The sequence below is a fragment of the Buteo buteo genome, chromosome 5 (assembly GCF_964188355.1).
Source record: "Buteo buteo chromosome 5, bButBut1.hap1.1, whole genome shotgun sequence".
In the NCBI taxonomy this organism is placed as follows: Eukaryota; Metazoa; Chordata; class Aves; order Accipitriformes; family Accipitridae; genus Buteo; species Buteo buteo.
In genome coordinates, this window is record NC_134175.1 from 22,958,827 (window position 1) to 22,974,735 (window position 15,909).

The window sequence follows — 15,909 nt, forward strand, 5'->3', positions numbered from 1 at the left end:
CAAAACACTTGACCAGAGAATTACAGTGTGGTTGTCTGATCCTCAGTGAGCATCCCAGTGCCAAAGGCTCCTTTACCATCTGACAAAGCCTTCAGAATTCCTTCTAGGAGAGTGTATTTCTGTTATGTGCCATACAAATCGTCCTTTCTGAAAGATCTTCATTTTACATCCTTGATTCCAGTCAAGAACAGGTCTTTCTCATTTACTTCTTATTCCTACATCTTCCTTGGAGAAAGCACTGGAGAAAACAGGATCTGCAGGTTACTGCTTTGATGGTGAACACTGTGAAGTAGGCAAGCCTCAGCCCAAACAGTCTGTGGCCTCCATGAAATGCCATCAGTGGCTCCCAAGGAGGTCATTCCCGCTGCTGCAGCACAGGCAAGTCAGTTTGGCAGCAACGGTCTGGTTTTATTTGGACATTGCAGGTATGTGGACTAATCCCCAAGTTCTACAAGCTTAGGTTCAGCATCTTATAACTTTTTTTCAGTCTCAGAGTAAGAAGCCACTCCTGCAGACATCCTTTCAAACCCATAGTCGTGTGCTCTCTCCTCTCCAGCTCTCTCTCTCTCTCCTCCCTCAGGCAGGAGATATTGATGTACCAGTGCAAACTCTCCACAGTCTCCTTCCCTGGTCACCCCATTTTTAATCTCTTTCCCATCAGCACAGGAGTGCTAACAGCCAACGACCTTCCTGATTAGGCTGGGATGGGGTCTTGAACACTTTTCTCCACTGTGAAACCAAACACTTTAAGAGACTAAGGCAATTGCCATGGATGTAGAACTATATATGAATGTGCTCTTCAATCCGCCACACCTTCTCTCACGCTTATTCACAGATTTTCAATTTCTTCCTATTTTATCTTAACTTCCTAAAGCTTCTAAATAATTTCAATGCTAGCTAACTTGCATCATATTAATATAAATTAAGAAGTAGTACTAAAATCTCCACCCTCCTAATATCTAGATTCAAATTATTTGACTTGTGCTTAGAACATAAAAGGATGCATACACCGGAGACCTTGGTTCCTTGTTGTGCTAAATATGCTCCCTTCTAACACAGTGGATTGGAAATGTGAACATGTATTCATCTGTTGCATTAGGACTAAAGACTATAAATACAAAGCCTCTGGACTTGACAGCAATGTCTGCTTTTGCTTAAATAGTAGACATCGGGGCTTTTGAAGGCAGGAGATCAAGTGCTAGTTATCAGCATTATCACTGACTACATGTGTATTTCTAAAAATGTCAGCCATTTATTTAGGCACACAAACCCAGAAGGGCTACTACTTATAGGCACATAAATCTTCTGTACTCTTTCCCATAAGAATGTTTTCTACTTCATTAATCCATGTGTCTCTCTGCTTTAACTAGCCACTATCAATCCAAATGCAAAAATTTCTACAGTTACTTCACAAGAAAGTGTTTTGTTAAAAAAACTAAAAAAAAAAAAAAAAATAAATTACATATACTATTTTATTTAGAAAATTTGGGTTTGCATACATACCATTCCTATGCATGCTACTTTTTGAAATGAGAATCCTTCTGCACAGAAGCTACTTTTCTATGCTACAGTTGGTCAAAAATCCAGAGAATAAAAAATCCTGATGTTCCAAGAAACTCAATCAAGCAGAATAATTTTAAATTCTATTCTAATTCTAAAAAATTCTCCAAACAATCTTCAGTCTGGCGAAAAGACAAACTTCTACCAATATCTTTCTTCTAAGGATCTATAATCTTAAATATTGGAGTTAAAATAATCAGAAAAGAACAGATTTCTTCTAGATTTCTCTGACTGATTCTCTACCTGCTAACTACTGCATTTCCTTGTTTACAGATTTCAAGGTTTTCATATCAGGTGGCTACTTTGTTTCCTTCCTTTCAGTGCTCTAATACTTACATACCATTCTAATATTTTAAAAGAGAGTGAGAGAAAGTGGTGAGAAGGGCAGGTATTTATGAATACCTGGGTTGTGACCTTCATCATCTGTTCACTTGGCTTTTGTGTTAGTTACTTCGGCTGACAGGACCTCAATTTGCTATTTTAATGGTTTAAATAAGAATAAATGCTCTGAAAAGAGAAAGGGGCTAGAACGATACTGGTAGGGGTATTTTCTAATCCTATTCCTACTGCTAAGCAGGCAAGATTCGTTAACCAATTGTTCTCATAGTGTCTCCAGACAGCAGAACTAGAAGTGGCAGATAATACAGGAGAAATTCAATTTATTCTGAAAGTGTTAGCTCTAAGATAGCATGTCTCTTCACACTACTCTACATACCTCACTAACGTTCAAACAGACAACTTAGGAAATGCCAGGTTATTTTTAGAACACCACTGCCCACCAATAATAACTATTCACAATCTGTAATCATGCAAACTGAATAAAATTATGCTAGTCCTGGATTAGTGAGACTTTACTCTGGTTAAAATTGCTCTTTGCTGTGGCAGAAGGCACTTCTTTTTGTATTTTACTGCTTCAGTATGGCACTATGCCTTAGGCAGATACAGCCCAGGTAAGTGAGGAGAGTTTTCTGCTACTGCAGTACATTGCAGTTTGGTAGCAAGGCAGCATGATGCATTGTAAGGCAGATTACTGTAATTTGCCACTGTATGATTCACAGATATGATTGTATCTCATTTCAGAACTAAGTGGAACTGTCTGCCCCTTTGTATTAATTCAAAAGCCACGCAATGACTCTCAAATCATGGCTTCACCACCTAAAACATGAAGGGAAGTCAGCTTGTGTCCCAGCACTAACTTCGCTCTTTGTGCACCAAATTCAGTAACCCACCTGCTCTGGTGTGCACAGCAGTCCCCTTCTCCCACAGACAAGATGAGCACTGATGGGATTTGTTTCAACACAAAAGTCCATTCTCCCCCTTTCCCTGTTGGGCAGTTCCAGATTCTCATTCTCTGCTTCCAGCCAGTTCTGTAACAATACAGGTTTCTAGAAGGTGTAATTCCCTGGCAACATGAAAAGCCTTGGAGTTGGTATGTAACTTTTTCCTTTAATGTTAAATTTAAGTAACAGGACAGTTGTATTTCACAGGTACTGTTATTAGCTGTGTAATAACAAAAGAAGACTGTAAGGCTCCCCTGAAATGAGGTTGCCGCCTACTCAATACCTTGTATCTCTGCAGGAAGAGGCAATCCCTGCTGTCAAACCTCACAATTTAAAAACTTAAGATAAATAAAAGGAGTCTTATCACTGTACCTTTTTAGATGGGAACAGAGATTAAAGAATTTGTCCAGGTCACCTAGGAATTCTGCCGTGGAACAAAATGAACACAGATCTTCTGAGTCCTAGCTCAGCAACTTAACTACAAAGCTTTTCTTCTGTTGAAGTGACCAGAAGCAGTTAAGCCAGCATGACATGTTATCTTTATTCAAACTAACCAAAGTACATACTTAAGACTATATATTTTCTGGTGGCTGAAATACCATTTCTGGGGACCTCTCTGCCATGTTATTATGTAGAGTTTTATATCAGTTTGACACCAGCAGTGGTGGGATTTACTCCTCTCCAGAACAGCACAGGGCTCAACCCCAAGAATCCACGGATCTGTGACTGATGCTTGAAAGACTCTATGCAGGATCCTCTGCTCCTAGCACCATGAACCAGAGCCCAGCAGGAGACTGTGGCTTCCCCGGATTGACAGCTGACTGCTGCCAAGGGGAACAAATGTTGTGTATAGATTTGCCTATTTCCTCATGCAAGTCTTTCACAAAGAGAAGGCTTGTTAGGAGGTGGGAGGGAGGGGAGGTTGCTGCAGAAGATAAAAAGAGCAGCACAATCCCACTAATCACATATCTAAAGATAGCATTGTTTGAAACAATGAAAACAGACAGGCTAACAACCACCACTACTCACTTCCCTTTCCCAGAACATGTTTCCCTGGGAATACATGAGTTGCCTGTAATAAGTGCTAGGTCTGTATTGCTGTTACAGGTAGTGCTGGAACACATACAATAGTAGTTACTAAGCTAGATAATTTCTTCATAGTTTACAATGAATAAGAAGCACTCATTTTAAAATTGAACAAAGCAGACCAAAATTTCAAGACCAGAGTTTCTTGTGCCACTGCCAGACTAGCTTCCAGCCTTGTGGTGACATGTCAGTCACTAAGAATCTTCATGGCCTAGCATACTGAAAAAGACCTGCATGCTGCTTATTAAAAACCTACAGGCTAGCCAATCTAATCAAGGAACTGGCATGTACTTCCGTCAGCCCTACTTTCCACCTACCAGAGGACAGCTGTGCAGACATGGGAATGTGTGAGTCATAGACATGAAGTGCACATACAATAACAAGCAATGAGGTATCTACAGTTCAAAGCAGTACATGCTCATTTGTGAACCACGTATGTCTGACATCTCCATCCCAGCAGTCTGACTGCTACAGTTTTCATTACATTTTGTTCATCATCATGAAGGAACAACCTCTAGTGTTTCAGCTGAAGAAATAGTGCAGTTTCCTCTCCATATCAAAGAGTCCTCTAATATTAGTGCCTTGCAAAACAGGACATCAACTGCTATGCCAGAACTACTTAAAAAGCAAACCAAAAACAAAAGCCAAAGCCTTCTCATCATTATACAACTGCAAATATTTTGGTCCCGCATGTCAAACAAGCTTAGTTTTGACACAGACTTCTAAAGTTTCCACTGACTTGGCAGTCAACACCCCTGTCTCACAAGCTTCTTAATATCCTAAAGTTCCACAGCTGAGCAGCAAGAAATGATCTGATGAGGGACGATGGATTAATTTGTCTCACATATCTGTTTAAGGGAATGACAGGAATGAAATAATTTAAAGCTAAAGGTCTTTGCATATCTTTCTTCTGAAAGACTCTTTGTATCAAATGCTATGAATTCATGTTAACCATGAGGCTTTTGCAATGTGGCAGTGCCAGCAAATAACATATAATAACTTGTGGTGAACCGTTGTGAACATTTAATTTGATGCTAAACACATTTCCAGCAAGGAATACACAGAAATGTTTTCTAGGTGTTGAAGTACATCTGTATCACTGAATTGATATCACAAGTGTCTCATGCCTTCCAGCGGGAAGCTGTAGTATCTGCAACAAATGGATTTTTTTTTTATCGTGGTTTTTGGCACTTTCTAGAGGCCTCATATTCAGCTAATGGCTCTAGCACAAGTTTACAAACCCAGAGGCAGACTGGATGCTAGAAGAACCTTGCCACTCCTCCCAGGGAGTGATTGGAGGTCTGTCAGACCAGCTAGGGGCAACGCAGCAAACTTTCCAGGAACCCACAGAAGTTTTTATTTTTCTGTAGCCTTTTAATTGTCTGGCAGGAATTGGAAATGCCTGCTTGCATCAGTCCTAAAGAGGGCTGGCCCATGCTAGTGTCCTGTAAAGAATGCTCTGAGATCCCAAGAAGACCACAGCTTCACATGCAGGCCATGTGCCCTGGCAGCAGCAGTCTCCACTCCATGCAGATGTTTTAATTTGCCACTCTCAAAGCAGATGTGTTAGTACTAGCAAACTTGGGAGGTGACCACACTTATCTCCCTGAGGGACCAGCTGCAGAAGGAATTTGATGAGCAAACTCGTGCTTCTGCTATGGCAGCAGACAACATGGCAGAGATGCTTCCTCACCTCTTTACAGTGGCTATAACCATCACCCTTTAGGTGACTAGGCAGCCACAGAGTACTCTCTCCTGCTCATCTTTGCAATGTGATGCGAAATACAAGGATTTTGTCTTAACACAGTAAGGAAGCCACACATGAAGGCCCTACATCAAGGCGTTTGAGAATTATGTTCATTACATATCATATCATTAGATAAATAATCCTCTTCTGAAATGTTGGTTTCTATCTACACTAACACTGATGTTATACTTATCAAAAGAACAGTTATTACAGCACTTTGGAAAAGTGCAGTGAACAAGCAACGTGCTGTATATTTGCATTCACATATCCTGCTGAGACCCTTGGGTATTAAAAATGCTATAACCATTTTTTTCCAAGTATCATCTATTGTATTTCATCCTTGAAATACAGCCAATCTTGTCCAGAGACTTGAGCAGAAACATAGCAAGCATGAGGTATGTCCCACAGAAATTTATATTTTTATTTCTATGTAGAAGTACAATTTTTCATGTAATTAAAAATAATATTTACCATACTTTCACATGTAAATCTGCACCTCAAATAATCTATGCAAAGTCAGAGGGTAGACGGGAGTCTGATGGGACTTCCGTAAGTATGAGGCCACATGGCAACTGAGAATACACTGCATTGTTCTGGGAAAGAGAGAAGATATGGAAATGCATCTTATTTTAAGATCATGATCTGCTTGGATTGTTTGAAGGTGCTATCATCCCTGAATACCAAATATATGAGAAGCAGGAATTTGAGTTGATACTGATGCAGTGATCATACATTCACAAGATAGTCCTCCTCTCCACATTCAGGACTTCTGGAAAGGGATCACCACTGTGAAAGCTATCAAACCCCTCATGACTGATGGAACACACATGGGGAATAACATATACATACATACATACATACAGTTCTTAATATGCCTGTGTGTTTTGGGCTCACTTCTCATGCTGTGCTCTCTCTAACTGTCCCTGTTTCAACCATAATATCCTGAGCAATAGGAACTCGTTTATGTTTGGAATGTGCACGTTGGCTGTCACGCTACTTACTGCATTGGGTAATGAGCACAGCTTTTATCTTTTTGTTCCAGCTGGCCTTCTCAAAGGTAAGTCAAAGTAGACCAACGCAAAGTTTTACACGGAAAGCGTATGAAGTGATATTAGTGTTTCAATTTTGTGGTGGCCTATCTGAAACACTTTAAATTGGTTTAAGTTTCTTCAAGCACTTCAAATTAGGCATAAATCTCGTGACACTCAGAACTACACCATATACATCATACTGTAAACCCATCTATTTCAAATATCTAAATTCCAACTTGGATAAAACAAGGAAATTATTTCAAATATTCAAATTTTTAAAAGAATGTTCACACTGACATAACAAGCTGAAGAGTCAGTCATAGAAGGCAACCTGTGACAACAGAAGAGTAGGAAAACCCCAGCCATTTATGTGACTACAGACAGACATTCTAAACACAGGTTTGGCTGGCAGTCTGGAAAATGCTAGGTTTAAATGCCCATATTTGCACTTGACACTACATTAAATACATAAATCCTTTAACATGATACTTTGCTTGAGTCAGAATTCTATGTCCATAAAGATTTTAACACTAAAACACAAATGTCCCAGCAGTTTGAGAAATGGAAACTGAGTCACTGATGTGTTACTGGGGTTTTATGGAAGCAGGTACCTTATGGAAAAGTGCTCAATTTAAGTTTCATTTTTTAAATGCTGTTTTGTGAATGAGATATCATCCAGATATACAAAGTATTTATTATTTGCTTGTAAGGCACTTTGATTATCATACATGTGTCTGTTGATGATATTTATGATGAAATAAAAAGACTTGCTCTCAGCACAGAATAACAAGAAAAGCTCAAATATGAAAAATATCTTTCATGTTACTTGAAGAATCAGTTTTCTCATGATTTTCACTGCTATTTTTTAGGGGAAACCAAAGCCCCCAATTTATTTTTATTTTTTCCTGTGAAAAGGTTTTGATATTACATACTCACTTGTTGTTTCAGAAAAATACGGGTTCTTTTTTTTTTTTCCTTAAAACCACATCTCTTTGGTAAAAAATAGACACATTTAACAGAAATTGAAAATTCTTGTTAAGAAAAAATAGACCATGCTAGGTTTAAAAATCTTTTGACAGGAAAGTGTTAGCCAACTCTACTCTTAGAAGCTTCTTGGCCCTTTATTGCTGAAGAATTTTCTGTTTGAGACCTGTCAGTGGTTTGTAGCATGCTTTATGGCATAGAGTATCTCAGCAGTATTCAGCAGTAATTTCTGCCTCAAGTTGAGCATTTCAACAGGAGAGATTGTTTCAATGCTTCTGATATTTTTCTCCTCATTGCATCCCAAGAGCGGTGGGACAAGAGGAGCCCTGGAATAAAAGGATAAGACTATTTACCTGCGGAATTGAAGATGGGTCTTAACAAGACCAGATTTCTAATTCTTCTTTAGAAAGAAGGTGAATTCTTTTCTAACACAAGACAGTGTCGTGTCCTCTTGAGCCAATTACTGCATCTGACACATTAGTTTATGTAACAAAGAAGAGGTCATTGTATTAGACAGTACGAGCAAATACACTTTGAGTACAGAGTCTGATACTTGGCTCCAACCTCAGACATTAGATAGCTTTGCAGCCTTCCTCCTGCTCCATGACACTGTGTGAAAGGCACATGGGATGGTGGATTTCAGTGGTCTGCTGCATAACTGTGTTTGCCCATACACCTGAGAAAAGGCTGGGGCTCTGCACTGCATCCCTGCAAGAAAAAAAAGATCCTAACCACATAAAAACATGAGGTGGGAGTCAACTTGTTAATCTGCCTCTTGACGTGTGTGACTTATCATATCTGCTAATGCACCTCCATGGAGGAGGTGCAGGGTAAATCAGTTGCACTGGAGACAGATTACAGCAACTAATGGAATATTCAGGCTAGCTCTAATCTTCCTCATCTACTGATGACGACTGCAGTGACCATGCAGTACGACAGGCTCCAGCAACGAATCTGTGGAAAAAAACATCCTTTGCCCCAGAGCATTTTGACATGTTATGCACGTTTTACTCCCAAATGTAGACAATTATTTTCTCTTTTCTATACCTAATTTTCATAATCGAATAACTTACGTCACTCCAGTGCTGAATCTGTGTTGTTGCCTTTGCTCCCCTTGAAAGCAACATTAAACCGAAAAAGCAAGATTCTGATTGTTCCCAACTGATTCTACCTTCCTTTAGAACAAGAAGACCCCTGCAAGAGAGTCCATGCTTCTGCAAATGAAAATAAGCTTACTGCATAAGGGGTATAAGGTATAGAAAAAAATGTCTGTCTATTATTTTTGTATGAATATTTCCACTACCCCATGACTTTGTGCCAAACTGAGTCTCTTTCTCCCTAAAACCAAATTAAACTATCCTAGCTGGATGGCATGATTTCTTGGTGGTTTTTATAGCCAGCCACAGGAAAATTAAGTTATGTGCATTTCAGTTATAAAGTCTTGTTTCAGGTTCAACAAAACTGGGAAGTGATTAATCCTCTTCTAAAATATTCCAGATGAGAGCTGACACATACACCCCCCCCCGCAACCCTCAAATGGTTACTCTCCAGCAAGTTAGTTCATTGTATAACTGGCTGAAACTGCACATGGGTCAGTATATAGAGCAGCTAGATTTTTCAGCTCTAATAGAACAGTACATTAATAAAAGATAAAGGAAAGATGTTTAAATTTATGTGTTTCTTAAAGATAAGACAGAAGCAAACACTGTTTGAAACACATCATATTTTACTGAACTTTGCAGTTGGCTAAAGAGGTAACGAAACACCCATTGGCAGGCCAGTTCCTAGGGGCTGGGGCTACACACAGTAGCCTTGAGAAACATAGGCCATGAATCCAGAGAATCCTCTTCTTGAACACTATATCAAATAACCTTTTTGAAGAACTCCTTAGAGTGCATCCCCAGCATTAGGGTTTACATTTAGTGTGGAAAGAACATACATGTATCTGCCATTTTCTCTGTTTGCAAACAATGACGCAAATAGTGCAGGTCAACTGCAGTAGGAGGGAGGTCATGGCTACACAGACTTCTGGGTATGCCTGCCTGTGGCTACCTTGCCACCAGCCTGCATTCCTGAACTTCCTCTGTCGCACAACACTAGGGCTGTATTTGCAGCTCACAAAGCTATACTTCTGGTCCTCAGAGCTCATTTGCCATAGCTACACAACACTGCTTTGTGCCATGTAGACATAACTCACATTTCTTGTAATGCAACCTCAGTCCTAGATGGAGTTGTGATGATTACATTTCATCAACCATGCTGCTCGCAACAATCTAATTATGAAGAAGAAACTTAACAGGGCTCCAGAATCACAAAGACTGAAACACACCTCAGATGTACAGTTGTAATATTTGTTCTCAGTCAATTACCATTGCTTCAGCACTGTGCATCAGTATACTTTCATGTACAATCCAGCCACTACTGGTTAGTAAGAAAGTTCAGCCAGGCCAGCCAGGCAAACTGGAATTAGAAAGCAGACTGTATGCTGAAAATATTCTTTCCAAAGGTCTCATATACACGTTCTGTGGCAAAGAATAGATCTTTCAGAAAGATCTTATTGAAAGAAGTTCTTGGCATCTTCATTTTTATATGTGTGTAAAATATATTATTTTGTAATCTGAATCTGTTAAAAATGTATAATTGAAATAAACCTCTCAATTTTTTTCCAAAGCAGGGAAGGAAGAAAGAAAACACTAATAGTTTGCATTCAAAGCTTTGATATTCACTTGGCATTCTGCTGTACTTAATGATAGCTCTACAAAGAAACACAGTTACTGTCTTATGTGGGAAAGCATATTTGTGGCTAAGAAAGTGCTGCAAAAAATGCAAAGAGAGCTTTGATAATTTTATACCACATTTTCACCCCAGTTTTTACAGCCAATTCATTTAGTCAGAAGTCATGTTTTCTGCTTCTTATTTTTCATTTCATATCCCCTGATTTAATGTTTTAGTTCTGGGCTGAATATCATTTTGTGTGATGAAAGGTACCAAGACACAACTAAGGCTGTAATGCTTTGTGAAGTTTAATTACTTCAGCTCATTCCATGAGAGAGTTCTTGAATCAAAACACAGGTTCCATTGCAACACTTTTATATTCTCAGCTCTCTTCGAACCCAGTCAGACCTTTTTCACTATATAGGTGCCTTTATCACAGGCTCACTTTCTAACAAATCACTTTTCCACCAGCACATCAAAGTTCCCTTGGGATTCAGACTTCTGCAGTTTAAGAAATCTCTTGTTTAGCAGCTCACAAAAATGTTGTTCCTTCACTGAACAGTCTCTCAAGTTCCTCAGGCTGAACTCTCACTCCTTGCACTGCAAACAAACTATTTGCTACCACTGGAAGGATTGCTTTTGTCTGTACTAGGTCTTCTTCGTTTACAGCCTTCTTTGTACCTCTCCAAAGGGGGGTGGCATTGTCTGGCTGAAGTTCAGACACAGCTTGTTCTATTGTGTTTCATTCTACTTCACTCCAGATCTTTCCCTTGCAGGAGGTAACAAAAAGACAAGGTTCCAGCTCCTAAGTTTTGGGAAGAAAGACCCCAAGTGATTTCTCATCTGATTCAAACCACTGCAGTCTCTGGGATTTTTTTCTTTTGATTTCAGTAGGTTTTCCACTGAGCTCTCAAGCTACTTCTAGATAAAGCCAATGGACTGTGAATTGTATTACCCTCCGTTGCTTCAGCATTTGAGGCTTCCTGATAGAAAACAGACAGTAAGGCCAAACCCTTCAATTATAACACACCTTTTAAGAGGGAGAGCTAAAAGCTGGTCATGAGTTTCTTGATTTTTGTTGTATTTCAAATGTCATTGTGTTGTTGCTGTGGCTGTTGTGTTTCCTATCAGAATGGCCTTTAATTTTAAACGTGTTATGGTAATCTAACGTCCCTGTTTCCTGGGATTTCCTCAGAACATGCAGAATGAGGGCTTTTACAATTTAACTCAACAGACATGGTTCTCCACTCTCTAACAAGGGCTTCTTTCCTCCACTGTGTTAGCTACTAAAGTTAAATAAATATTCAAAAAACAAACAAAACATTTAAAAGGCTCCATTTTTTTCTCTTAGATTATGTGCAATTATTTTATTCATTTCACAATTATAGCCTTGCCGTTCAGGCCAGGTAAGACTTTTTTTTTTAAAGAACAACCCAAATCTTTCTGCTTCCTTTATTTTAAAATCTTGCCTTTCCACAGGCCAAACTATCTGTAAGGGAGAATGAAGCAGAACAAGAATTTATTGCCTGGACTATGGGGATGGGGAAACTGGAGCTTACATGTAAGGACCAGTTAAAAGTTGTCTGTTCAGATTTTTTGTCTTAACCCCTAACGACATTTCTTGCCTCAGTTTAGTAGAAACTGATGCAAGAGAAATCCAGTTGGAAGAGTCCATCATAACCCTTCAGTTGTGTACCCCTTTTGCCTATGCCCTGTCCAGCAAGGGGAGCTAGAAGCTTAGCACTGAGAACTGCTGCTGTTCAAGTGACTGTCTTCTTTGGGATAACAGCAATCAGATCCCCCGTCCCCTTTCTTTACTGTCAGGAGCTGCTATTGAGTTCCGGACTTTTAAATATAAAGTACCTATGATCAAACCCTATTGTTGATTTTCTGGGGGAGGAGTTGCCCAGCTTGGTTTCTTTGAGCAAGAAGACATGAAAAGCCAAGTGTGACCATCAGTAATCATCAGGATGCTGTATTTCACTTCTATCCACCACCACAACTATTTCTTGGAAAAATTAACTGGAGAGGGAATCCCTGCATCAGCTCTGCACAGCCTCCAAACTAAGGAGCCCACAAACTGCTGATGCATCTTCAGGCAATCTGCTGCCTCCAGCAGCATGCACTCCAGCTGCCATTTGTGACAGCTTAAGTTGTGAGAAAAATACAACCAAGCTACCCAAGTCAGCTCTTTAACGTAGAACCTGGTTGCAGGAAAGAGGCCCACGTATATGCTTTCATAAGCAAAGCACACATCATCTTGCCTTAACTCTCCACATCTCCTGGAGATTACATCCAGCGGCTGGGATTGTGATATGACATACTTTAATGCAGAATCACTGCAGTATGATCCCTAATGTGATTAGCACAGCTCAGCCTTAGTTGGGATATTATGGCTTAGATTATTCCTATAAGTTTCCAACTGATCTTGGAACGCAAGTATTACATCTGATTTTAATGAAACTTTAGACTTGGTTGTTTTCAGTCAGCTAATGAAATAGTTGAACCTTCCCATGGCTTACTGTAATTATAACAAAGGCTGTACATTATCATGAACAATGCTAACCTCTTTACAAGATGTAAAATTTATCCTACAGTACTTGTGTACTGATATATTTGGAAATGTAAACTGAGGAGTGAAAAGAAATTAATGCTACCCTGGTGAAATGTGAACCTACCTGGCACAGAGGCTTTCACACTGTACACTCTGGCACAGCCTCTTGGTTACATGTAACTTTATGTTAACAGGAAAAGTCACTTTAAAATCTGTTTTGTTCATGAAAGCCTCAAGCACATACACAATTTAATCACATTTAGGATATCATTTTAAAGCACTTGTGAAAAAAACAGAAGTGCATTATAAGAAAAAAAATTCAAGGTGGAGACATCACCAAGGCCTTGAAAGGAATTTCTTGGTTTCAACATGCGAAGAAAGCTTGCATTTGCAAGAGCTTTTCCAAAGACTCTGGCAACATGCTGTACTTTCAAGACTGAAAAAACAATTTCCATTGGGTGGCTTGTTTGCTGGCTTCTGTAAAACAGCTTGGTGGTCCCAGGACAGCTCTCACTGGACTCATGTTCTTCACACAAAAGCCACGACTGTAATTGGCATTAACTGCAATTGGCATTAACTGTTCCCTGCTTTGGCAGCCTCATCTGAGAAACCAAAAATCAAATACACAATATGGAGTGAATTGCCCTTAATGGCCCCTCCACATCAGTGCTAAGGGCATACTGAGGGTAAGGATTTGTGGTTTTTTGTGGAGACAGGCAGAGAACTGCAATTTCTTCCACTGTCCAGTCTGCAGAGAGATTAAAGGGCTACTGAGTGATCAATCAAGAGACAGAGCACTATCAGATCCTCTTTGGAGAAATGGGGCATTTTAGTGGCAAGCACCAGGAAACCTCTCTCTGCCACTGAGCTGCAATGTGGTCTTGGTCATATCAATCTCTGTGCCTCCTGGCAGATGTACACCTGATTTAAAATACCATCTCTCTGGCAAAGCATCCACAGCTGCAAAGGGGTGTTTAAATACCAGTAAACTCTAGTACAGGGTTTCTCAAAATTTAGAAATAATTTTTAATTCCTGGAGCAGGGGTGTGGGATCAACATGCATCATTCTGTGAAAAGTTACCCTGTTTACAAACCAATACAAATTTGAAAGGGTTCACCCCTTTACCTCTCTTTTCCAGTGTTCTGTTTCTTTGCTTGTGGGCAAAGGTATACGTGCACGGCTTTTTCATGCTTTAAAGACCACCAGGGGTCCACAGATCAAAGGTTAATAAACATAAGCACTGACGTATAATAAAATCCTTACTGACAGAAAGAGCCAGGAGTGAATGAGGCTGAACCAGGTTTGTTTTTGCCAAAGCTTGCAGCTACATTGTTTGTAGCTGCACTGGTGGCTGATATCCACTGCTACCAATGGCTTGCTTTATACAGCAAGCAAACTCTAACCACGGAAAAGCAAGGTAATTTGCCTTGAAGTATTTTAAAACCACAGTGACTTTCTCCTTCCCAGTAAGTAAAGATAGGGAGCAACTACACAGGTTCAGCGACACCAAAGAAGCAGTACAAAACCATTCTGTCAAAAAAAATTGTCCCCAGGGACTGTTGCTGCACATGGGTGTTCACAGGCAGACCTCCATGTTAGCACAGGTCTATTGGGGCACATAGGTCTGAGGCAATGAAATTTTTACCCTGGATTTTTGAGGGTTTCCAATGAGAACAAACAGGCTGTACTCTCAGTTCTCTTTCCACCCAGATAAACAGTTATATACTAGTATTTAGTAAGATTTTAACCACAGCCTTATAACGATATCCTTTCCTTAAAAACAATCCCTACAGTTTTCAAAAACAGCACAGTTAAGGACTAACTCTTTGAATGAATTGTGAACATTTGCAGATGGAAAATCTAAATGCTATTACATCAAAAAGTATACATGAGGTTCATGGATCCTTGCATCAGAAGTTTGAATATATGCCTTTGCTCCGTCTGCTTATGCCTTCTTACCCAAGATCATTCAAATACTACTTGTAAATGTAGTACGAACACCCTTCTGTCTTGTCTGCCCTGCATTTTCAAGCAGACACACATACATACTAACACCCCAGGCACTCAGTCTGAATTACTAATTTCAAATGCAAGAAAACCAGCTGTTGTCAACCATTCATTTGTACAGCCATGTCACTGAGGATCCCAAAGTATGGGATCAGTGTTGTGCTAGGCACAGGTACAGAAGAAAACAGTAACCCGCTTCAAAGAATTTCCAGGACATAGCTATACACTTTTTAAACTTCACAAGCTCCCAGGCTCACAAGAAACAGAAACAATTACTGATACGCCAACAGTGGTTACCAGTATTTAAAGCAGACTGGTTAGACTTGCATAGATGTCAACTTGTGGCTGTTTTCTAAGGTCAGTTAACCAACTCCTATTTAAATCAAAATCACCAGCACAACTCTATATGCCAAGCTGGATACCCTTTCACTGATGCAGTCCCTTTCCTGCTATGTCATTCCATTTGGAAGCATGAAGAGGAGTTGATCTGGAATAGATTGTGTCCCTCTAGTATTAAAATCTTTTTAACAAAAATATGGAAATTGCAACTATTTGGAGGTGAAACAGACAGTTATGAAGTAATCCTATACAGGGAGCAGAAGACTACATACAGAAGGAAACTTGTACATATTGTTGATCTATCAGTACTTAGGATTGCCCTCATCACCATCAAGTTCATACTTCCCCTTCCCTGGAATTCAGGACGTTATGTTCCTGCAAATTAGTTAAACTCTAGTCATTTCTGTCTTTTGCAATATATTCATTCTCTCTCTCCACAAATGCGATGAAAGTATTTTTGTTCAAATTTTCCATATAGTAACCTTTGTGTTGAGGTCTGCTACGGAAGAACATAAAATTTTCAAGGTAGAAGTCTATCAAACTTTGAAGTCCCTAAAAATATGGAATGCATAATTAGAAGACTTGGGAGACATCACTACAATTAT